The sequence below is a fragment of the Macrobrachium rosenbergii genome, chromosome 23, assembly GCF_040412425.1.
Source record: "Macrobrachium rosenbergii isolate ZJJX-2024 chromosome 23, ASM4041242v1, whole genome shotgun sequence".
Lineage (NCBI taxonomy): Eukaryota > Metazoa > Arthropoda > Malacostraca > Decapoda > Palaemonidae > Macrobrachium > Macrobrachium rosenbergii.
The window spans coordinates 11,467,413-11,494,490 of NC_089763.1; the positions used below are offsets into that span (position 1 = coordinate 11,467,413).

The following is a 27,078-nucleotide window of genomic DNA, read 5'->3' on the forward strand; positions in this document are numbered from 1 at the left end:
AAGTCTATGGGAAGACTCTGGTAGTTCCAGGGGAACTCGTCGCAGAGGACAGGGACGACATAGGAATGCAGAGGCTCCGAGACAGGGTTGGAAAGTTCGCCCCCGCCAAAAGACATTCACCGACAGGACGTCCCCCTTCATGGCCCCCCGGGCTGTCCTCTGCCACCCACATCTTCGTCAGGGACGATGCTGTATGCCCACCCTTGACTAGACCCTACAGGGGACCTTTCCTTGTACTGGAAAGGAACAAGAAGGCATTCCAAATATCCATCCATGGGTAAGAAGACTGGGTGTCAATAGATCGTCTAAAACCCGCATTCCTGGAGGGGGGCAACGGAGGCGGACCCCAAGATCTCCTGCGGGATGCGGCAGCCCCTCAAACAACCCCAGTCGCAGGAAGGAGGCAAGGGCGTCCCTGAAAAACCCAGAAACCTGACTGAAAGGCACCCCAACAAACCACTGCAGAGGACACCAGGAAAGACGACTGTCCTCTCCAGTTGACATCGAGAAAGAGAGTTCCCTTTTGTCGCCCCAGCAGATACCTGGTTTAATCAGACGCTGCCTCCGTCTTGGGGAGGGGGGGGAGTACAGTAGAACCTTGGTTCTCGATGCTAATTCGTTCCAGAAGAAGTGTCGAGATTCGATTTTGTCGAATTCTGAGTTAATTTTTCCCATAAGAAATAACTGAAAATGGATTAATCCATTCCTGACCACCAGTCATTACCCCAACCTTGCCTTTTTATACAAAACCTTACACAAATTACAATTAAATAGGTTCAGAGTTGAATAACTTACCGTATCAGAAGCACTTTTTACATTTTTAAATGCATACTGTATCAAAAAAGTTGGCCTGAATGTTTATGTAATTAGTACCGCGATACACCACCAGGGCGGCGCTCTGGTTTGTTTATATCTGCCACAGGCTGCCGAGTTCCGATGTAATTTCAGAAATTTTTCTTAATTTTATGATAACAGACATACAGTAATTCGGTTTATAAATACTGTATTATTAATTTCATGTGATAATATGGCTTGTTTTTCAACAGCAGCAGCAGCAGCATGTGTGGGCTTTAAATGCTTTTAAATAAGCATGGGAAGAACGCCACCAACAACGCCAACTAGCGACAGCCTTGAAACTCTTTTTTCTACAAACATCATATGATTCATCGGGTCGGATTCGGTTTGTTGTTTGAACTCCTATTAAAATTTACTCAACATTTCATGTTGAAATCGATTATTTCGAGTTCTAATACTTCGAGGACCGGGTTCTACTGTATTGTAAAGTGCCCGCTCAATGTGTTCTCCGTAGAGAACATCCCATTTTCACCCTTTTCATCGACCTAAGGTTGATCAGAATATATATATTTATCATCATAATTGTAAACTGTATATACGTTGTCTTTCTAAACAATCATGTTTTATGTACAAGTAACGAGTTATTTATGTTATATGTCAGACATTGTTGATCACTGTGTTCTCTGTATGAACCTGTCCTGTTTTTGTAAGGAATTAGTTTGACCTCAGGTCACCTGTAAATCTTTGTACCAGCAGTCTCTGCGAACTATGCAGACGTCAGCATCCCGCTTTATAAGCAGCTGATTTTCATCAATAAACCAGCAGTACTTGTCTTCCTGCTCATTATTTCACACCTCTCTCACATGCCTACCTCCATATCCTGTATCCACCACTCCTCAAGGACGTTCCTTTGCTTCGTCTGCCAGCAGATGACCTATCAACTCAAGGCTCTGCTGCTTCCCAGTTTGGAGGTGGCTCTTAGGTGTTCACAGATATTTCAACAGCCCTCTTCCCCTGGGCCCCCCCAAATAACCTGCCATACAGACATGCCTAATATACGTAAGATATACGGCAAAGAATAAACATGAATTCAAAGTATGCAGTGTATAATGATAATAGTCAAATTTCAACAGACTGCCAAACCACTACATTCCAACATCTGGGCACAAACTATAACCTATCATATGAATACAGTACAGTAAAGTGCTTGACGACAAAACCTATGCTTTATAGAAATAACACAAATATTTAAGTTGACTCCTATTAACAGGAAAACTAATGGAAAAATATTAAGTGCTTCAGCCCCCTAACCAAGTTAAAGCAAGTAACTTTTCAAAATTTCAAATTTTTAAGCAAACAAGAAAGAACTCCATCACATAGTTTCATAGTGAAAATCAGTTGCATAGTGTCCTTGCCTTCCATAAGGATGGAAAATCTGCTGAATTATGTGCAAGTAACCAGAGTCATAGCTGATGTATTGGAGAAAAATACTGAAAGTCCTAGTATGTTAAAATTATTATTACATTTTTAAAAAATTTATTGTTGATATCTAGAAAGCTGACTTTGCATAGGTCATAGGTATTAAAGACATCATTAACCAAGAAATATAGAATAATACTGAATCAATAAACCCACATCTTGACCTACTATCAGTGTGATTATTAACTGACAGAGTATATTTTCAAAAAATATAAGTAGAAATAGCAAAAAGGATTACCAAGTAAGGTATGGTAATGTTATCCAGGAATAAAGATGAACTAAGTTCAAAATACCACTCTAGGCTTTTCAAACCCGTCAGAAGACAAATTCTTAGCCAACTCATATGGGAAGAACGACTACTGTACCCTTCCCCCAGATCCCGATCCCAACTCCTTGTTGAGGTAGGGAGGCTTGGGGATTGAATGCACAATGGTGCCTACTGTCTCTGATGTGGGTCCAACTAAATATTGGGAACTATCCCTTTCACTTCTCATTATATAAATTTTCCTGTTTCCCTCTTCTTTCGTTGACGACCTGGGAATGGCATTGGTTATGAAAATGGCTGTACCTTCCCATGTGACACCCTGACTTTGAGTGGGAAATAGATAGGTGATCTCCCAACCTACTATCTCAGTAGAGTAGGAAATAGATAAGTGATCTCCCACCCTACTCTTTTAGTAGACCCACCTAACCCTATCCTCCTTTACTGCCTTTTTTATTGCCTATCTTAATCTACACTTCCAAGTTTTCTCTCTTGCTTTTCAGTGAGGTTCTAGTAACTTTGTGCTTCTTTGGCATTGTATTTGAAACCAGCTGAGTGGTGGGATATACCGCAAAATCCCTACTCATTACTAGGGCCAAAAGCTCGATGGCTGGTAGATTTGCAATGCAGATGTGGTGGGTTGCTGATTCTTTTCTCCTCTTCAGTGCACATACAGGGTGGCTATGCTGGCCCCATTCTGAATGGGATAAAACTCAAGAGGTCAAATTATGCCAGATTGTCAAAGTACTTAGCTTGGTTCCGAGGCCCTGCAAGTGTAAATGACCACAATCTGGGCATTTCTGGTAGTATGGAGACTATTACCTTTCTTCCCAAGGCATTGGGGGGCCTTAGCATCTTTTTCCATGCACTTCCAATTATATAATTATGTGATTATGGCTATAACTAAAGGAAAAATAGATTCTGAGTTATTAACTAACACTCCAAGTCCTTCTCCTATTCCCCCTGTTCCTCCTGATCCACCAATTGATCCTTCACCTGATAGCCACAGCCCACACTCGACACTTGGCTCTGAAAAAGATTATGCAAGCAACCTCTCCAAGAATAAATTGACACAACACAGTGATATCAAATCAATGAATGTTAAAAATAATAGTAATCCTGAACCTAACAGGAACTGTACTGGCACTTCAGAGGACTCCAGCATTTTGATGAACAAAACCACAGTAGTAGAGATCATCCTCATCCTGAAATTAATAGCGAAATAGAAAACAATAAAGGTACTCTTGGAAAGCCACAGACCCACAGACTGTTCACAAATTCAACATCCCAAAGAAACAAATCTAACAAGGAAAAGGACTCTAAAAATACATAAACAAAAATAATGTCAATCTTACAGTGGAACTGTCTGGGTATTATTTCAAGTGCTGAACAAATCAAAAACACTTATTAGGGATTTAGGGGCCAAGATATGTCTCCAAGAAACAAAAATCGGGGATATATTATATAACCCTGGCTTAAATTATAATTTCTACAGATCTCCACAACCAGGAGAGAGTGTTCTAGGAGGCACAGGTTTTGCTATCCATAAGTCTGTAAAATGCTGCATCATCCAACTTGACACAATACTTCAGACTTGTGCTGTACAAATTCATATTGATAAAAAGATCACTCTGTGTTCGTTATACATCTGCAGCCTAGACTGGAAGATCACCTATATGATATGTCTGGCAACAACAGGCAAACAGATATCTCTGACTTTCAACACCGAATTGACCAACTACCATCCCCATTCATATAACAGAAATGGGGAATTTTACTGCAAAACATACTCTTTTGGGGGTTAATGTATGTGATAGATGGGGTAACAATGATGAGCAATTACTTGACAATAATGATATAGTTTTCCTGAATAATGGATCACCAACAAGTTATGATATGTACCATAATTCCTCTTATGCCATAGATTTAACTATGTGTTCTTTGGTTCTTGCACTAGAATACAAGTGGTCAGTAGGTAAGGACCTATATGGCAGTGCCCATTGACCCATACATCTTAAATAAGGCAGTCCCCAGATTACGGCAGGGGTTCCTTTCCAGTGGCATGCCGTAAGTCGGAAAACACCGTAACCGGAACATTGTAATAAAAATCTGTTTGTCTGTTGTGGTGGTCCACTCACAACAGACAAATAGATTTCAACAAAAAAAAAGCTTCCATACGATGAAAACATCCAAAAGGCCACCCGAACAACTCAGTTCTAATAATCCTTTCATTTTCCATTATCCCAAATCCATCAGGAGTTCGCTCGTTAACGTATACTTAAATAACAAAGGGAAGAAGCGGGTTTCAAGATACCGTGTAGTAATTGTCATGACATCTATGTAGGCGAGACAGGTAGATCGCTCTCGCAAAGAATAACAGAGCACAAAAGATCAGTACGTTACGCTTTGGAGGTTCAGGAATTTTCCTACATATTAAAAATACAGGGCATGTCATTAACTGGGTGGGGCGGAGTTGGTTTTCAAGAGTAGCTGTCCGTACAAAGAAAGATGCTGGAATCTGCTATCATCAATCAAACCAACAATATGAACCTGTCAGGAGGACATTGAAATCGGACGCCATCGACACCTTAATCCTCAAACCCCTCCTGAAGAAGATGACCCAAGAAACACGACCGCCAGATCCATCGCCAAACAGGAGCTAATGAGGCCAAAACCACTAGGGAATTTGGTCATTCTCCTCCTTCTTAAGAAACGCCACCTACATAACATCGGAGGCCTAAGGCCACACCTTCATGTTTTTGTATATATACCATTGTAACTTTCCACCTGTCCATATTCTACCAGTGAACAGGGGCACAGAAAGAAAGTGCCTGAAATATATGGTTTCAACGTTTAAATAGTGTTTTATGGGCCTTCTTATTTTCATATTACACTGTAGTATTACAGGAAAGACATCCATATATATATATATATATATATATATATATATATATATATATATATATATATATATATATATATATATATATATATATATATATATATATATATATATATATATATATATATATTTTATATATATATATATATATATATATATATATATATATATATATATATATATATATATATATATATATATATATATATATATATATATATATATATATATATATATATATATATATATATATATGTATATATATATATATGTATATATACATACATATACATATATATACATACATATATAATGCATATATATACAGGGTGTTTCGAAATTAGAGGGCACCCCCCTCTACAGCATAAACTAAAATTGATATGGACAAAAACAAAAGTAATTCAGAACAGGTATATATTTAAGTGTCTGTCTGAGTATTTAATATTTTGTGTGGCCTCCATCTGCCTGTACCATAGCCTGCATTCTTGAGGGTATGATTTCAGCAAATCATAAAAAAGCTGAGACTCAAACTCCATTTCCCTGAGCACTTCGGTCACCTCTCTTCGCAGGTCATCGAGGCTTGGTATACCATCACAGTTCACTGTCTTGCGCTTCAACACGATCCTTTAAGATACTACCAATGTTTTCACACACATTAAGGTCAGGGGAGCTACCTGGAAATTCACTTGACAAGAAGAAATTGATACCACTGTTTCGAAGCAACTCCTGTGTCTGAAGAGCCTTGAAATATGGTGCCCTATCATGCAAAAATGTGACTTCTTCAACAGATAACAGATTTTCAGGATCTTTGAGGAAAGGAAATACTCCACCAGTAAGCACAGTTTCTCTGAAGTATTCGCCATTCCATGACTGTCCTTTTTCTTTGATGATCCACATTAACCGTTTGGCTGTAAAACAGAAAAATTCCCAAACATTCAGGAAATTTCACAACTTGGCGATAGCGCACGTCATCGCTGATATCATCCAACTTTCCAGCCCAAATGATGTCATTTTTATGATCTGGCTTCCTGACTGTGTAAATGAAGAATTCATCTGATGCCGCAACATGGAGAAAGTCAGCTTCATCCCAGTCTTTAAGAAATGAACCACAAAACCATGCATGGTCTTCTCTCTGTTGCTGGGTGATGTTGGGCTTGCTGATAACATGAAATGGCTTGATACCAGATTTTTTCAACTCACGATATACAGCACTATATCTTCTCTCCTTTCCCCTTTTTGTTTCTAGTTCAAGCTCCAATTTACACAAAGACTTTCTTGGTCTACCCACTGCCTCAGCTATGATGTCTTTTGACTCCTGAGAAAGGACTTCAGGCCTTCCAAGATTCTCACTCTTTTCACGATGACAGTCATAATGGATTTTTGTTCCAGTTTCTTTTAACAAACAGGAACGTGAAATGAAGGATGCGCCATCATCCCTGGCCTCTCTGAAGGTTATAGCCCAGATTCGGTCAATCCATCTGATTTCCTCTGAGTCGTTAGCCATGGCTGTATCGATTTCCGTCACTCAGTCTGAAAATACAAGAAATGTAAAATGAAAAATAGCTTAATAGAAACTTAAAATAATGTACTTGGAGATAGGCTATAGCAGAAAACTTCATAACTTTCCATTTGTTCTGTGGAGGGGGGTCTAATTTTGAAACACCCAGTACATATATATATGTATATAAATATATGTAAGTATATATATATATATATATATATATATATATATATATATATATATATATATATATATATATATATGTGTGTGTGTGTGTGTGTGTGTGTGTATAAATATATGCATATATATATATATATATATATATATATATATATATATATATATATATATATATATATATATATATATATAAATATATATATATATATATATATATATATATATATATATATATATATATATATATATATATATATTGTTATGTGTGGTGCTGTGGTGAGTGGTCCCCAGCAGGCGTGCCAGGGCGGTCCACAGCTTGGACAGGAAGGCTGGGTCCCTGTCCGTGGTTATATGGTCCGGGACACTGAACCGGCTGATCCAGCTGGAAAGGAGGGCCTCAGCACATGCACTGGAGGTGGCTTCTTCCATGGGCGTCGCTTTAGGCCACCTGGTGGAGCAGTCGACGACTGTCAGAAGGTATCTGGCTCCTCCTGATGGGGGAAGAGAACCCACTACGTTGACATGGATGTGCCCAAAACGTCTTCCCAGTCTGGGGAAGTTGCCCACCCCCGATTTGGTGTGCCGCCCTACTTTGCTGGCACTGAATGCACTGCCTCGCCCAGGCCATTGTGTCCTTCCGTATGCCGTACCAGACGAACTTCTCTGCCAGCAGTTTGGCTGTTGTCCTGCCGGAGGGGTGGGACAGTCCGTGGATGACATTGAAGACCAGACGACGACGGGAGGCAGGCACCAGTGGGCGGGGGTGGCCAGTACTTACGTCGCTCAGCAGTGTTGGCCCCCCAGGGGCGAGGGGCACTTCCTTCCACTTCAGCGACGTGATGGTGGTGCGGTAAGCTGGAATCTCTGAGTCAGTGGCCTGTTCCCCGACGAGGCCCTTGTAGTCGATCCTGAGCTGCACTGTGTTGATTTCGATCCTCGAGAGGGCGTCACTACTGGGTTCTTCCTGGCGGGGAGGTACTTGATGGAGCGTGCAGGTGAACTCTGTGATGGCCGCGAGGTGCCGCTGCTGCCTGGAGGACCATGCATCCCCCAGCTTTGCGAAGGCGTGGACCAGTGGCTGGTGGTCTGTCCAAACTGTGAAGGGCATACCCTCCGGGAGGAATTTGAAGTGGCGTACCGCCTGGTACACCGCGAAGAGCTTCCTGTCGAAGGTGCTGTAGCGGGACTCGGTGGGGCTGAGCTTCCTGCTGGAGAAAGCGATGGGCTGAGCGGCTCCGCTGATGACCTGTTCTAGGACGGCCCCACAGGCGATGTTGCTGGCGTCCGTTGTTAGCTGGAGGGGGGCATTGGGGGCAGCCTTCATCAGGGAGAAGGCCTGCTACTGGTCGGGGCCCCACACTAAGGTCTCTGGATGGCCCTTTAGGATCTCTGTTAGGGGAGCCATGGTGTGCATGACCCTGGGGATGAACCTCCTGTAGTAGTTGACCATCCCGAGGAATTCTTGTACGCCCTTGACGGAGGTAGGGGTGGGGAACCTGACGACGGCCTCGACCTTCGATGTGAGTGGGCGGACGCCTCCCGGGGATATCTCGTGGCCCAGGAAGTCAACCCTATCGACGCCAAAGGTGCACTTGTCGAACCTGATAATGAGGGCATTCTCCTGCAGGCACTGCAGGACCTTCCGGATGTGTCGAAGGTGTTCCTTGTGGGACCTGGAAAAAATTAGGATATCATCGACGTAGCAGACGTAGAAGTTCAGGTCCCCCAGAATGCTGTCCATCAGTCTCTGGAAGGTTGCCCCTGTGTTCCTCAGGCCGAAGATGGAGAAGGTGAAGACGTAGGACCCGATGGCGGTTTTGGGGATGTCTTCTGGAGCTACTGGTACCTGGAAATAGGATTTTAAAAGACCTAGTTTTGAAATATTTTGGCCCCATGGAAGGAGGCCGTGAGGTCTTCGTTTGGGAGAGGGTAGTGGTCGGGTTCTGTAGCGAGGTTGAGCCGCTTGTAGTCGCCGCAGGGTATCCATGAGCCACCTGTTTTCTGCACGATGTGAAGGGAGGCCCATGGGCTGGGGGCCTTCCTGCATATGCCCATACGCTTCATTTCGGAGAAGGCCATCTTGGCCTCCTGAAGGCGCTGAGGGGGAAGCCTCTGGAACTTTGTGTGCGTCAGGGGCCTCTTGTCTTGATGTGATGATATATCCCGTGTTTGGCGGGGGCCCCGGGCACCTGATGAAGCTCGAGCCTGAATACCTCGGGGAATTCCTTCAGGAGGGAGGCATATTGGTGGGGAGTGACGGAAAAAAGGCTTGTCAGGCAATGGGTATGTTTAAAAATATTCGGATTAATAGCAATTTTTCTGTGCATAAAAAATTCAAAATTTATAAGATAATGGTTAGGAGCATTTTGATTTATGGGCATGAGTCATGGTACAGTACAGTGATTTCAGATAATATATTCTTATCACTTGAAAATAAGGCGCCCAGAAGAATATTAGGAATTAATTGGAGGGATAGGATATCAAATAGCAGAAATAGTGAAGTAACGGGGTGCAGCCGGTTGATGAATATGTAGGTTCTCACGCTGGAAGTAGCTAGGCCGTGTGTAGAAGACAGGGAATAGTATGAGATACACAAGGGTGGGTTGCTCTTGGCAGAAGAAACAGAGGTAGGCCAAAGGAGACGTGGTTGAGGACAATGAGGCAGGAAGCAGGAGATGAGTGTTGGAGAGATCTTGAGGAGTTAGCCCAGGCAGAATGTGATGACGTGCGTTCATCGAGGCCCTATGCATCCCCGTGGGTGCCACAGGAAATGATTGACTGACAGTTCTGCATGAATTTTAGCTAAATTTACATTAGATTCTAAGCGCTGAATGGCCTTAGTTGCCCCAGTGCTGGCATGTATGCCTAAAACCTATAAAGCAATCAACCAGTCAGCTACTTACCCTTATATTGGCGCTAGGACAATTCGGTACCGGATAATTCGGTGCTAGGACAGTTTGGTACCAGACAATTCGGTACCACTGATATTATTATTAAAAAGATAACACAAACACAATGTATATATATTGATTAATTATCAATGGCTAAAATGAAGAGAATATATAATGTTTAGAAAATTTAAACTGCTATTAAAATTCATATGTTTAATAAAATAAAATAAATTGACAAAATGAATTTTTGTATTCATTACTGAACACAATACTAAAACAAAAAATCTTAAAACTTGATATTATGAGCGATCCCTTTTTAAAAAATCTTTTCTCTTTGTTGGATCATAATTCTGTACCAGATGTAGAATGCGCTTGTTGTAGTCCTTGCACTTTTTCTTTGGAAATACTTTCCCTTCTTGTTTCAACATGTGTAATTTTGTTTTTGCCAATATGTCTTCTTTTTGTAGGGTATTGATGATAGTCCAAATGTTTGGATGGTTACTGGAGACTGCTTTGATTAACGTAATGCGATATGCTTCCAAACTATTGACAGTACACGGTTCTTCTCTTATGCAACATTCACGTTCGTTCCATCACTCTATCGAAAATTTAGGATCTAGTCTCCTTCTTCTGTCACCTCTTCCCTCACTGGTCCTATATACGTATTTTCAAAGTATGACACAATTGGTTGAGGAATATCATCGTCATCCACCAATTCCTTGAACCCGTCAACAACTTCATCCGGGATCAGGAAAGCAAGTGATACAAAACTTCTTATTTTAATACTAAATGTGTCATCATCTTGGTATCGTAATTTAAACCCATCCTGTAAAATATGTTTATATATATTTTGCCCTAAATGTTAAGCATATAATCTTGGGGCACTGAAGTTGTTAATTTGAATATGTGATACATACTCGTACAACTGAAAGAATATAGTAGGGCAACTCTTGAAAGTTCCGTCTCCTGCCCAGTTCTCACATCGCCTCAGATTAAAATTCGGGAATTGTCAAAACATGGATCCATCATGAAGACAGGAATGCTGTTGTGGTATAGAGAAGCAACATTCGTCTGAGGAATCGGTGGTTAATTGGCTTACGCAGATCTCCAACGTCTAACATTCCGATCGATATGCGAACCTCTTGGCACTTCAGCCAATGCACGCTCATTTCATTTTCCAAGTTCTTCAGTTATAATTGAGCAGGGTAGAGTTAGACTTGAAATTAACTAATGCTTTATATTTGAGATAACAACCTTTGCAGTAACTTCTGCTGCAGTCGCACTGTGATCATGATTTCCAATCGTTTTCAGTGTCTCAAAATGTTCATCTGCATGAAGTCGAGCTTGCACGTGCGATTTTCACAACGCCAGCATTTTTTTTAACCATCAGCATTTTCTTTGTTTATGGTAAACGTAGTTTTCGTCATCGACTAATTTCTTTCTTCCCTTTCCCGAATTTATAAACTTGCAAGTGGCCATTCTATACCTCATGGGCAGATAACTGATACTAAAATTTGGTCAGTTATTTTTTTTAAAAGCCTTCCGTTACTGAATTGTCTGGTACCGAATTGTCTGGTACCGAACTGTCCGGTACCAAACTGTCCTAGTACCGAATTATCCGGCACCACATTGTCCGGTATCGAATTGTCTGGCACCGAATTGTCCGGATGCCCTGATATTTATATGGGTCTCAGAACATGAGGGAGGGTGAGACTGGACTTGGACGATGATGAACTAGGAAGGACAAGAAGGGTATATGATTACTAAAAACTCCCAGGCAAACAGAAGGCTTGATTTATAAAAGCAATAGTACTAAATAGCCTATGGGTAAGAAAAAGGATTTTAAACCAAATACTGTTCACATTTTGAAAATTCTTTTTGGTCCTGACACTTATTCAAGACTAATTTATACTAAAGTCAGACAGAAGGATAACCGTTACTAATATAAAAAAAAAAAATAGAATGCTTAAAGAATGACCTATACAAGAACTTTCCAGATATTCAAATAAAATAAGTGGTTGAGTAAAACTTTTTAAGACTATGTAGTTATCCAAAACTTACTCGAGAAGTACTCTCACACATGTACAATGACATCAATGACCATGAGCTCTAGTAACTTCTGTTGAAATCTGCCAATATAAAATGCCCAAGACAAAACCTCTCGTCAAAAGTTTGGGGAAAAAATAGCGGGGTAACAAATTATACCCATATATATATATATATATATATATATATATATATATATATATATATATATATATATATATATATATATATATATATATATATATATATATACATAACGCCAAAGAAAGAAGTAAGACCTGTTTGTGGACTATGCTGCTTGAACAGCTAAGCTGATACCGAAAGTTCGGGAATTTCTCGAGCCAGCAGAAACTCTCGCATACCGAACAACCTAAACTCGGAGCATAACCTACACAAAGAAAAGCAAAAATATAGCACACAAATGTCAAGAAATAATGAATGTCAAACCAAACATCCTTTCGAAACAATATCAGCCACAGAGGATGATAAAGAAAAATGCACAGAAAATGAAATCAAAGGCAGGAAAATAAAAGCAAAAAGGGCTGCCAGAAAACATATCTCCCAAAAGCAAGAACCGAACTACTGATGACAGACAGGTGAAAGTGGTAAAATTGTCTAACCAAAAATAAAGTCTAACAAACAGTAACTATAATAAAACCTACGAAATCAAACAACTGAAGTACTAGCAACAAAAGAAACAAAATTAACACTGCACATACTCCATCAGTGAACCTAATCCAGCCAGTGGGGGGACAAGCCAGTCCAACTTGCTGTCGGTCTCAGGCCCGGATAAATGGGGAGGGTTACTGCCTGGCCTAGCCAACTGAGTATGAAAACAGTGGCAAAAACTAAATAATGAACCTCGAGTCGGTGATGGAATGCAATAGGGCCAGGGCGTACCCCGTAAGCGACGCGCTGCAGTATCCCCTGACAGCAGTGAGAAATATGCAAAAGGTACCGCAGAAGTCACGACTGCGGCTAAAGAAGTTAGTGAGGAGAAAGGATTGGAAAAAGAAAGGAAAGCTAAGAATTGGAAATTGGAATGTTGGTAACCTCACAGGAAAGGAAAGAGAGTTGGTAGACGTCATGCAGAGAAGAAAAATTGTAATTCTGTGTATACAAGAGACTAAATGGAAAGGAAAAAGTGCAAGAAAGCTTGGAGAAGGATATAAAGCTTACGACGCAGGGGAAGATACAAGGAGAAATGGGGTATGAATTATTCTCCATCCAGATTTGCAGGAGAATGTCACAGAGGTCCAGCGCATCAGTGACAGGCTCATGGGCTTAAAGTTTGTGAAAGATAAGAGAGTATGGCATATCATCTCGGCATACGCCCCTCAACAAGGGTGTAGTGAAGAGGAGAAGGAGGAATTCAGAGGAAAATTAGAAGAATATATCGAAAGATTTCCAAGAAGTGAACTATCAGTGTTATCTGGGGACATGAATGCCCATGTAGGTGAGAGTTCTGATGGATTTGAAGGAATACATGGAGAAAGAGGTTTTGGAAGAAGAAACCAGCAAGGTGAAAAAGATTGTTAGAATTAGCAGAAGCTATGAATCTGGTAGTCTTGAATACTCAGTTTGAGAAAAGGAGAAGCCACCTGGTAACATACAAAAGTGGACAAAATTAGACACAAATTGATTATGTTTTGGTTAGGAGGGAAGACAAGAAAATCATTATAGAAGCTTATTCCAAAATCATTATGCAAGGTTATTCCAAATGAATCTGTTGTAGCACAGCATAAACTGGTAGTAGCAGATTTTAGGTTGAAAACAATAAGGAAAAGGAAAGCCCCAGCCAGGAATAGAAGGATTAAAACTTGGAAGTAAAGTGGAAAGAGTCAGAGAAGAGCGATATGTGAGTGGAATGTCAGAATCGCCTGAGGAGGTATGGGATGATATGAAAGAGATTGTGGTGCCAGCAGCAGCAGAGGTGTGTGGGAGGACTAGTGGTAAGCAGCAACAGGAAAAAGAAGCATGGTGGTGGAATCAAGAGGTTCGAACAGCTGTGAAGGAAAAGAGTATAGCCAGAAGAGGGTGGGAAGAAGATAACAACTACCAAACAAGAGAGGAGTATAGATGGACAAAGAGGGAAACAAAGAGTGGTAGCGACTGCAAAGGGAGGAGCCATGAGAGAAGGGTATGAGAAGATGGGAACAACGGAGGGAGAAAAGGTAATCTACAGAACTGCAGAAGCGAGAAGAAAAGACAGGCAGGATGTAGGAAAGGTAGGAATTATTAAAGATGAAAATGGAAATACCTTAATTGAGGAAGAGGAAGTCACGAGAAGGTGGAAAGACTATTTTTCAAAACTATTAACCAATGAGAATGAGTGTGAAGAACTGGAAAATGCTCCTCCAGTAGAAGGACCAATAGCAAACATCAGAGTGAGTGAAGTCGAGAATGCTATAAAGAAAGGAAAGGTAAATAAAGCTGCAGGAAAGTCAGAGGTAACAATAGAAATGATTAAAGCATTGGGAAATCTAGGCAAAGAGTGGGTGCACACACTATTGGAAAAGATCTGGGATGTAGAGGAAATGCCAAGGGACTGGAGCAATAGTTGGATAATTAAAATATATAAACAAAAAGGAGATGTGTTAAACTGTGGGAACTACAGAGGAATAAAGCTTTAGGAACATGTTTTCAAGATACTAGAAAGAATAGTAGAAGGAAGGTTGAGAGAGCTGACAGATATACATGAGCAGCAGTTTGGGTTTATGAAAGGGAAGAGCACAGTGGATGCTGTTTTTATAGTAAGACAATTCCAAGGGAAGTATCTAGAAGGAAACAGGAAAGTTTACTTGTGTTTTGTGGATCTTGAAAAGGCGTATGACTGGGTACCAAGAAGAGTAGTCTATTGGTATTTGAGAAAGAGAGGAGTACCAGAGAAGTTCGTAAGTTAGTGAAGATGATGTATGAGGGTGCAAGAACCATTGCACAGACAAAATATGGGGAGACTGAGACATTCCCTGTGGAGGTGGGCCTCCATCAGGGATCAGCTCCAAGTCCATTCTTGTTCCTCGTCGTTATAGACACACTGACATCAGAATTAAGGAACAGCGATGAACGGTGGGATCTGTTGTTTGCTGACGATTTAGTCATTATAGCAGACACAGAAGAACTGCAAGAAAGGTTTTTAGCATGGAAAGGAGCCCTAGAAAGGAAAGGATTTAAAGTGAACATTGGAAAGACAGAGCTAATGACTAGTAGTAGAGAAGGACATGAAGAAGTAAACATTCAAGGGGAAGATGGTACAGTGCTAAAGCAGAACAATGAGGTTAACTATTTGGGATCAATAATAACAGAAGAGGGAGGTACTGAGAAAACAGTGAGTGAAAGAAGCATGGCGAAAATGGAGAGAAGTAACTGGAGCTGTTTAAGACAAGAAAATGCTATTAAAGCCCAAAATGAAGATTTATAAGACAGTTATCAGGGCCGTACTATTATATGGGGCAGAAACCTGGGCACTTAAGAGGAAAGAGGAGGGACTGTTGGAAAGAACCGAGATGAGGATGGTGATGTGGATTGCTGGAATATCACTACTGGAAAGGAGGGAGAGTCAAGATATAAGAAGAATGTGTATGGTATATGTAATGTAAAGGAGAAGGTTAGGGAAGCTCGTTTGAGATACTATGGCCATGTAATAAGAAGAGAGTAGGCAGAACCAATCAAGAGAGCTAAGAACATGCCAGTGGTGGGGAGGAGGAGTGTGGGGCGTCAACGGATCAGATGGATGGATGTGGTGAGGAGGGTTATGGGTGAGGTGGGACTGGGGGAAGAAGATGCTAGGAATAGAAATAGATGGAGAAAGTTGACTTGAGTGGCTGACCCTGCTATACAGTGGGACTAATAAGGTCGAAAGAAGAAGATGATACTCCATCAGTGAACCTCACGTGGTGCCAAGTCAGCATTACTTACGGTTCTTTGCAGTGTGCCTTCAGCCCTAGCTGCAACCCCTTTCATTCTTTTTACTGACTCTTCATTCATATTCTCTTTCTTCCATCTTACTTTCCACCCTCGCCTAATAATTGTTTCATAGTGTTGCAACTGTGAGGTTTTCCTCCTGTTACACCTTTAAAACCTTTCTCCAGTGTTGAATGACCTCATAGGTCCCAACGCTTTGTCCTAAATTTTAAATTCCATTCCAGGCTGCACACATACAAACAAAAACTGCAGATGTACTAATATTGAAAGAAACCACAGACCAACATGATTAAATTGTGGAATGATGTTAACAGTCATGTAGTGATCCATTCGATATTTAAAAGTTGATATAAATTTCCCCTAAGAAGATGTGGCGTCAGAAGCAGCACAAGAATGAACACTCGTACCGAAACCTTCCACAACTTTGGCAGTCATATAAGGAATACACGAAGGCTCACCAATTGTGCGTTGAATCGCCAAGCATTTAGTGCCAAATTTACCATTATCCTCCAAAATTACTTTCGTTTTCAAGATATCAAAGTTAGACGTGCATTTATGTCTGTGGAGTTGTATTTCTGCACACTACCACATCCATGCTGGGAATTATAGTCGGAATTTAGGAGGTACCAATGTGCACGGTCTTAACAAACACTATCAACAATCTATAACAGCAAAGCAACGTTCAACGTATAGTATGTGTTGCAATGTTTTTGAGGCAATGAAATCTCCGGGTGGCTGTGATGCTAACCCCCCACCCCCTTCTCTCTCTATCTCAGCGACAACTAAATACAGTTTCGACTGTTTACATAACATCGACGCTTTACGTAAACTCATTAAAATGATAAGAATATTTCGCTATTTTGTTACAATACTGTGGAATATGAGCGCAAAAAAAAAAAAAAAAAATTCTCATGATCTGTTGTAACGTCTCCGTAACGAAAAGTAGCCTCCTTAGCTCAGGGGCAGAGCACTGGTCTTGTAAACCAGGGGTCGAGAGTTCGATTCTCTCAGGGGGCAAACATTAAGTGACTTTTGTCACTAGTGAAGTCATAATCACTCTCATCCTCGATTCTTCCAAGAAAAAAATGATAGCTTGGACGAGAAATCAAGCCCTTGGGAAGCCTAATGAAAACGGGAAAGGTATGCGGGTGAAACTGGGATAACGTTAGATGTGTACAAATATTGGTGTAACATCGATGGGTAAGCATATGCAATCAATAAAGAACACAAAAATATATGGCACAGAGTTGTTTTATCTATTTTATTCGTCTTTATAAGAAGTCGATTCGGCGGCACAGTAGGGTCTGTGGTTGTTAGATTCCATTCCGGCTGGCGCGTTGGCAAATCTTATTTCACCGATGATTAAAACTTTTTAGTAACGATCTCGAACGTGTAACCTAATTCAGTCTAATAGTTTATCAGTAAAATACAGTATTCGTAGACATAGTAACAAGAAATAGTGAAAAGGATGATAAAAATGATGATGATCATCAAAATAATTTGTGTGAGGAATCCGATGGAAACGCACGATATTTATAAGTAAAGCTGACGTTACAAAAATATTCAAACATGCACGGAGAGACTTTGCAAAGAGTATTACGATCTTCAATGTCACTTCCATCTTCATTTCATGCCAACGCTTTTTTCGGTTAATATATTAAAAGTGATTTAAAGCGCATCGTGATACGGAACATGACAATGAAATATTTGAAGAGGTTTCTGTGTCTTTTCCTTTGGGAGAGTAAAAAGGTCTGCACCTATTATGCGGTGGCCCGAGGTAGGGGGTTAAGAATACAGATGGCTAAACGTTGGCTTTAATGGTTAGCCTATATAGTGTTGTTACATCTTGCTACAAAATCGGCGGGGCGTCTCGAATCCCCAAACAACAAAAGCCCACAATGTCATAAGCAGAGCTTAAACATGCGCAATATATTACGCAAGGCTTAATACATAACATTGACAACACCAGTCCTCTTTTGGCCGCCCTAAGGCAGGGATTCGTGCTAGTATAAAGCCGACTGAACCTAAACATTACAACCAAAAAGCCCTCTTACTGGTATAAGCCTACCCCTGAGAGCACGGAAATGGATGAACAGGCACTAATTATTTGGGAGTTATCAAGTGTCACAACTACGAAGGTCACTGAGGCCGTGATGAATAAAGTTAATAAAGCAAAGACGCAACAAAGATTTGGAATACTGATTTTTTATCTCATGGAAGGAATCATAAAGAAATCTATAGATGTACCACATGGAAAAATTAAACGCTTTAAAATTTCTAAACAATCTTCACAAGGACTGGTAGGCCTACATATTGGCAGAAATTTACACTATACTATACCCTAGAATGACAGTGCAAACGAACACACTCGCTATAGGCAAAAATATTTGCATCTGGTAAGTGGAAAGAGGGAGGAGCAGTAAACTCATTGGCGTATGTGGTCAGAGATCCGTTTACAAATTTAATCTCGATTCTCTATACGGGTGGGATCACACCTTTGCTCTAAGCCCTGGTGAACTACCTTCCTTGAAATGAATGGAACGAGCCTCTATATTCCTTGACTGATATTCATATTCATACAAAAACTATTTTTTATAAAAATGGATTCGATAATAAACTATCTTTTTATTACCTGTCCAACTGATAGCCTGACAGTTTTCTAAACTTTATAGATAAAATCATTCAAAACCGATTTCAAACAAGGGACGTTTCCATCAGGTCTCCCTGACTAAATTCCCAGCGGTGAAAAAAGAGGGTGTAGCAAAAGGGGCGAGCGAGCAAGAAGTCACGAAATTCGGCCTAAAAGCACTGATTTAGGAGACTCCTTTCATGCAAGCAGTATCCCCGTTCCCTTTCAAGTATCCTCTGTGTATATACACATATTTATATATATATATATATATATATATATATATATATATATATATATATATATATATATATATATTATTACATCGCCATGACATTTTATATACAAAGATATTAAGCCACAAATGTCGTTTAATATCCAATTCGCCCTACTTCGGGAATATCGCCGAAGGGGAATAATAGTTGATAAATGATTTAGTGCCCGACAGTATGTATCAACGACTTTCAGTCAACATTGCCTGTCTTATACAACTTCGATTGAAGTCAGTGGCATTATTTGCGGAGACTGTATTTTCATTTAAACTCTGAATCAGTCTACTGTATATTTCTTATTCTGCTCTTCAGGCACCATACTATGTTTACAAATATGATAATCCTTTTTTCATACACATCTAATGCCTTCCTTAAAATTTAAACATTTTACAAATTTCCTTTTAGGACCAAGTTTATACATGCCTTGACTGAAGGACATTTTCGTCCGTTCTGTCTCTGTAGTATATATATTGTGATTTCTACCACTATGCATCACTCTTTTGTCAATGGTTTGGAAATAAAGATGAAAGCGGCCAGGACTTAGACCCATCTCTCCTTTTTTTCTCTTGTGGTGATGTGTGATAAACGAATCACGTGTTATGTTAAAGTGATTATGATATATATATATATATATATATATATATATATATATATATATATATATATATATATATATATATATAATATACTGTACATTACACATACACACACACACACACACACACACACACACACACACACACACACACACATATATATATATATATATATATATATATATATATATATATATATATATATATATATATATATATATATATATATATATATATATATATATATATATATATATATATATATATATATATATATATATATATTTACTCAGTAGAAATCATCAGTAATCCTCAGGAATCTCTCCCGTCCTCTGTTTACCTTAATTCCTTCAGTATCCTGGAGACTGAGAGGAAAGTGAACTGGACTGTGGCATTACGCTGAAGTTCCAGCAGCTATTGCATATCTGACGTCACTGAAAAGTCCTTGCAGAAATGGTATACTTTGCAGTCAAGGGGCCGGAGAGTGGAGTCAAATGGAATGCTTTAAGAACATGATCTCCTGAAACAAAGTATTTTGCAGAGACCCTTAAGAGGAGTGAACTATGAAGATCAAGCTTATATTTGCAGAAATTTTACAACTTGAATTATATTGAAATGGCCAGGGTTATGAAGCACTATTCACACCATGTACGTACACCTACACGTAATAAAAATATTGATAAATTTTCTAAATATGTTAGAAAATTCTCTTTTACTCTTTTCCGTGTCATATTCGAGACTATATACACATTCAGGAGATTAGTAAATTAGCCTTCATTAGCAATAATGCTAATAAAAAGAATAATTTTTGAGTGCCTTTGCGCCATCGCACAGAAGACCGCCTTCTGTTCGAACACGTGAAAGGACCAAGTTCTGAAAGGAAGAAAATGTAGGAACACATTCTCTTTAAGTTCTCATGTTAGGTCTATGGCGCACACGCACACACACACAAAGAGAGAGAGAGAGAGAGAGAGAGAGAGAGAGAGAGAGAGAGAGAGAGAGAAAGTTGGGTGAAAGAGAGGTAATGCTGAATTCATCATATCTCAGATGCAAATTGACATGGGACGCCGCAGATGACGTAGTATTAAAAATAATCGAAATAACAAAACGATAAAGGGAAACGTTCACTAGTCCCTTTCATGAAGAGGAACTTGTGATGCAGGGTTTGCTGGGCAGTAAATTGTCTCGAGGTGGAGGAGGATGTTTGAGCCTGGGGAGGAGGAGGAGGAGGAGGAGGAGGAGGAGGAGGAGGAGGGGGGAGGAGGAGGTGGACGAGGTTGGTGGTGGTGTGGGAATTATAGCCCGGGCTCCCCCAAATGGAGAGTGGTGGAGGGATGGTGTTAGGATTATGGAGGGGAATATAGGGTGAGAGAGAATAGGAGTGGAGGACTCTAGAGGATCGATTGTGGGGTGGGGGAGGGTTGAGGGGATAAGGGTAGTGGTAGGGGCATCTGGTGGATACAAGTAAGGAGAGCCAAGACGAGAACTGCGTAGTAGAGCGTTTTTCTGAGTGGTACCAAACGACGTACATGGATAGTCCTGGCTATTTTCGGTTGCATAATGACAAAAAATGTTTCATTATATCATTTACTGGACTTCAGTTGAAACAATGTCCCGATAATTGCAATGACGTAATCTGACAAACTAAGTCTGTAATGCCGATAACTGGGCCTTCTCTAGATTCTCCGAAGAGAGCGGCAACATGGATGTTCTAGATAACTGAATCTGGGCAGCATATACAGAACTTGCGACTCATTAGCAAAGGCATTTTACACACAAACACACTTCATACCTACGCTTAAATACATCGTAAAAGGTACCTAAAATTGTCATAAGCTTTTTCAAAACACCAGTGATTAAGATCATGACAACAGACAAAATATTTTGGGTGAAAAAAAAGCACTGAAAATGCAACCATACTTTGTTTTGAGGGTGGGGGGGGATGTCGTCCACTATTAGCCCCCTCTCTCTCTCTCTCTCTCTCTCTCTCTCTCTCTCTCTCTCAGGTTTCTCGGAGTGGTGGCAGGTGTTATGTAATATCCAGGTTCTCAAAGAAATCCAACTTAGCTCTCACAAAGTATTCGATAAGGGTTGGTTTAAAAAAAAAAAAACCGTCCCTCTCCTATGCATGGAAAAGTGTTTCTTTTATTGTACGAATAAGTTGCATTTCTAATAAATAGATAAATGAATAAAATAAACAAACAAAAAATACTCACGACAAACGCCGCTTCACAGCCTTCTCTAAAGACGTTTCTTGCATCTGCCCAATGAAAACGTAAACAACTGGTCACGTGACTTAACCTTAGCACCGCCACCACCACCATCATCACTATCATCATCATCATCATCATCATCATCATCCTGCATAGGCTACCTTCGACTCAGAAGCAAGAAGCTTCCTGACAACAAGTATTTCGCTCAAAATAAAGGACTGCTGACAAATTGTGTACAGAAATGATATAAGAAAAAGATCTCCTTAATTTAAAAATGCACGAATAATAAACATGCAAGAGTGGGTGATAAGTACAAGGGAACGTTTGTTCTTTGTGCGTTTGTGTGTGTGTGTGCGTGTGTGCGTGTGTGTACATATGTGAGTAAAGGGGCGGGACGTAAAAGTGGGCGGGGTCCATCTATTGCGTAGTATTTGCATAACACATGCATCCATGCTGTCGCTGTTTATACTTTGAAAAAAATTTAATGCTAGTTCCAGTATAAGCTGTAAGTCAACCTGAGAACTCTTAATTCCTCTAACATGTATTTCCGTCGTGTTGAACAAATGGGCGGGAGTTTGACTCTTCTTCCGTCAACGGAAAATTGGGCGGGAAAATTTGAAAACGCGCAGCAAAATGCGTATTAACGCAAGGCAGCCCTACATATCAACGTTCTCCGAAATCGACTGCATAACCCAAGGTCAAAAATGCTCCATATGCCATGTTAAGCTATAATAAGGAACATTAATCATCAGAGGTGATGATGAATGTTCGTTAAAATATCGAGATGAACCTGTTTCGTGCTGAACAATATATGAAATTCAATACATTGAATTTCATATATTATATTGTGTAATAAGTGTGGGGAGAGAGAGAGAGAGAGAGAGAGAGAGAGAGAGAGAGAGAGAGAGAGAGAGAGAGAGAGAGAGAGACCAAGTATTACTCATCACATATAGACCTGATGTTCAATTCGTATGTTGTCTCCAGAACTATTTCGTTAGATGAAAGGAGCAGAGAAGGATATTCTTAACTGGAAAATATCCATATGACGAGTAACCCCACAGTCCAGCACGATGATAAAACCATCTAAGAAAGTGTTTATGTGCACAGGTCTGAATGCGCAGAATGGGCGGTCTGCATGGAACTCTGGCAAAAGAAGAAGAAGAAAAAAAAAAGGAATCAGAATCTTACAAAAACAGCGCCAGATACACTTTAGGTGGTATATGCCACAGGGCCAAAATTAGGGAGGGCTATAGCACTGGCCAAGATAAGGAACACTGGTCAAATGATTAAGAACCTGTGTAAGACAAATAACTTTTGAACCTGAGATGACCCAGCAGAAACAAATTCAAAGAAGCAAAAGTCATCTACGGGGGTGGGCATTCAGCGTCCCCTGTTACCCAGACGACCAAAATATTATTAGAGTATTTAATTAAGTAAGGTTCTCTAGATGTTCTTGAGGTGGCAGATTTTTTTAGCGCTTACGTGTGCTCACTCTCTCTTCCCACACCTTCTGTATAAAATACTGCCTACGTATGGTGACAATTGTGTTTGAAGATGCTCGCTCACATTCCTAGCGTTCTATAATTCATCGATATCGGGTGCAACAAACTTACGAGCTAGTATATACGAGTAGAAGACAAAAAACAAAACAAGAATTGCGAGTTCACACACACACACACACACACACACATATATATATATATATATATATATATATATATATATATATATATATATATATATATATATATATATATATATATATATATATATGGTATTAAACTAGGCCAAAAGAGTCACCTGAGATTCCTGATAACGTTAATTAATAACGCCAGAGATGAACATCTACACTTTCGGCGAGCAAACGTGGTCAAGATAAAAGATCCTTTGTCTAACACTAAGGTGATGCGGAAATTCATAGTAGGAATGTTTTTGAATACGGGAAGAAGAAGGAATACGTCACTCAGCGCAATTAACAAAATTGCCTCTTTACACCGATTCTAGAGTAGGCCTACGTATGTATTCTTAGAGTGATGAGGAAAAATTATGATTGCACGTAAGCTGGCGTTACGGCTCTAAGGCGATTTCTTCTGTGGTCGCCGTGCTCAGTATGTTGAGAAGAAGAGGCAAATTTCCTTTTCAATCACCGTAGAAGAATATAGCACCGTGGCCTCTCAACCTTCCTAAAACCAGCAGAAGTAGTGGAACAGCACGAAAGCTAGAAATTATAAACATCTCCACAAACGATAACCGAAGGAGACTGTGTTTTCACTTGTTTGTGTGTGTGTGTGTGTATGTGTGTGTCAGTCATATATCTTCATGATGATTAAAGCAGGTTAGAATGAAGAGAATGGATTCATTCTTTTGGTGGGATCTAGAGAACTTCGATGAAGTGTAGGCAAGTCACCACCGAGTAAGCTGTTTCGTATGCAGATGTCTTAAGCCTGCGGTTGTTTGTGCTTCCATTACACTTTTAACAAATAAATAACTCAGTTGACTGTAATGATAATCATAACGGCAATCAAGAGCTAGGTTACACCTGTGACTAGATAACACGACTCGTGGCGTAATTCACGTCTCTTCTTATTTTCTCGAGACTTTTAGATGTGAAATCGCTTTCGAGGACTAACTATGAAATGGATTCTATTACATCGTGGTTATCGTGGGATTACATGATCTAATTTCATTTGTCTGAAATTGCTACACTATCTCGAATGTTCAGGGCTGAGGAAGCGAACAAATATTTTCATCAATTTCCTCATGAAAAGAGAAATGGTAATGTTTTTCAGTAAGGAATTGTTGCTGATTGCGATTCAAACGGCAAATTCTGAAGGGGAAAAACTTCGGTCGAATGGTATCATGACATTCAAGTTCTCTGGCGTTATAGTGTCGACAGTCTTTAATTATAAACTGATGCATGACGACGAAAGGTTTATGCACGAAGCAACAGTTGTAAGATACGAGCTCTGAATCCAGAGCACTGAGTTACAGCGGAAAGACGTGCTCGAAAGCACTGGGGTCGCGAAAATAAGTACCCTGTCAATTTTCAACCGGACGCCCGACGCAACCAAGCGTAAAAATAATTTATTCTTGTGAATCGGGTTGTGGCTTCGCTGCTGCGTATATGCGTTCGGACATGCGTTCAAGGCGTTAGAAATAAGCACATGGACGCCATGAACATCAGTGTGGAAGGGTTTCGAGGTATACAAACTAGACCTGATTGATTGAAAGTTCTACGTATCGAAATATAAAAGGTTATAGCCACCTCCAACTGGATGGCTTTACGAATTGCAGTTGACCATTCAGCAAACAATCTAAAGGACTAAATAATTATAACCGAGTACTAAAGTAGTATCCATTATGAAACACCAACATTAGGAACCGAAACGAAAAACTTAAAAGGATGAAATACAACATTCAACTTCCAAGGCGACATTCGATGCGCAGTTCGATTGGCGCCAACTCTTCCGTCTTCTAGTGAATCATGACGGGAACCACTTGTGGGAATGGAATCTGGTTCTTCGTGAGAATCGATGACAGGAAACGGGAACATGAAATTCAAATGGACAAAATCAGAAGAACGAGTACGCAGGTTTGTAAATAGTAATTTAAGCAAATAACCAAGTTAGATTTGTCATGATTGGCAGAGAAACCGTTTACAGTGGACGACGTTCTAACTAATAACTTCTGTTTTCAATGAAATTATATTTTATCCACCTGTCAGGGAAAAAGTACCTTTCTCTCTCTCTCTCTCTCTCTGCACACACCCACATACATATATTCACTGAGGGGTAATGATAATATATATAAATATTAGAAGTTCAATGTTCCTTACACATGAAAGTATATAATTACAGTATCCTGAATTAGAGTCTTGAGAATATTCATCTTTTAAGTATGCGTACATTTACAGCTGGATTCTCAACAAGGGCGAGAGTCGGTGCTGGCATAAGGCCAGCTTAACAACAACAAATCTCATCTGCTTTGGGACAGATACTCTGAAATTCATTGCTGCATCATGACAAAAAGACAAATAATTCCCATCACAATAACATATTTTCTTTATTAACAGCTTTAAGCAGAATATCCAAAAGGCAGTCTCTCTCTCTCTCTCTCTCTCTCTCTCTCTCTCTCTCTCTCTCTCTCTCTCTCTCTCTCTCTCCTTCGCTGTCATGCGCTGTTGCTCAAACTGAAGGCAAATAAATAATGGCATATTCAACGCATCTCCTTGTAACTTTTTCCTCTGTGGCCTTGACGCCATGCGTCGACAGGCAATAAATTCCGCTGGAGCTAAACAGAGGTGAGGCCCTTAGCGCTAAGAAATCGGACCAGTCAGTTATTGAAAAGGCGCCAGTTACCGCCTGAGCAAGAGTAATGTACACGTAGCAATGAGTCAATACGGAAAAGGTGTGATCTGAAACTACATAGATTAGGTCGTCTTGGAGGGTGGACGGGAATCGGCATCGGGGGCTGAGTGAGAGGGGCCTGGGACAAAGGGAATCCTGGTGTGATAACACTGGGTTCCGATGGGAACTGAAGGTCCTGCAGCAGGGAATGGAAGTAGAAGACGAAAGACGAATCACGATTTGACTTAAATTATTGGGGCAAACTCACAAGAAAGGGGATTGAAGGGATGCTCCATCACTAGGATCGTTTCCTGGCTAGTGACCCCCAACGATTTTCGGGGGTCGTTATCTAGGACTAATATTTCTTGGGGTCATTATCTTTATGATATTTACAGTCTTTTGTTTGTTTCTACGGTAATCCCCGACGGGCTTGTATTAACACGCCGCAAAGGCGGATACATACCGGGTTAAAGCCCTTTGGGGTCACTTTCTAGGAAAGACCCGAAGGGATTTAACCTAAACAAGACGATGTTTCACGACTTTTGTCCCGACGGCTGAAACTCTTTATCCTGTCGGAATTGATCCTCTTTCAAAAATTCTAATTCGGCATTTTTTTTTTCTTTTTGTAGAATCATTCGGCACTGCCAGTCGTATCGTGAGGATATCATTTACGCTTAAAAAATAATGAAAATAAGGTCTTAGCTTATGTAAGCTCACAAAAGCCGTTAGAGAATTTTAAATTTTCCGACATAGTACATTCTCATTTATAGCTCTAGATGATATGTAATAATAATAATAATAATAATAATAATAATAATAATAATAATAATAATAATAATAATAATAATTATTATTATTATTATTATTTTTATTATTATTATTTTCCAGTCTCACTTCGAACAATGCCAGCGATGAAGCACATGAATCACATCGACGCAAACATATACAGCCACGTAAAGAAAAGGAAAACAAATAAATCCAAAGTTAATGACAAAGCAGGACCTTGCCACGAGTAAACATCATTGCTTTCAGATCCAAGTTA

General features: G+C 40.0%; 1 protein-coding gene and 1 non-coding gene across 2 annotated transcripts in view; one reads left to right on the forward strand and one right to left on the reverse strand.

The window, feature by feature from the left end:
- LOC136851278 (uncharacterized) overlaps positions 1-27,078 on the reverse strand; it is a 195,397-nt gene that overhangs the window by 14,290 nt on the left and 154,029 nt on the right. The gene's annotated exons all lie outside the window — the stretch shown is intronic.
- TRNAT-UGU (transfer RNA threonine (anticodon UGU)) lies at positions 16,926-16,997 on the forward strand. The gene has a single exon. It is a non-coding gene; the product is annotated as a tRNA-Thr (tRNA).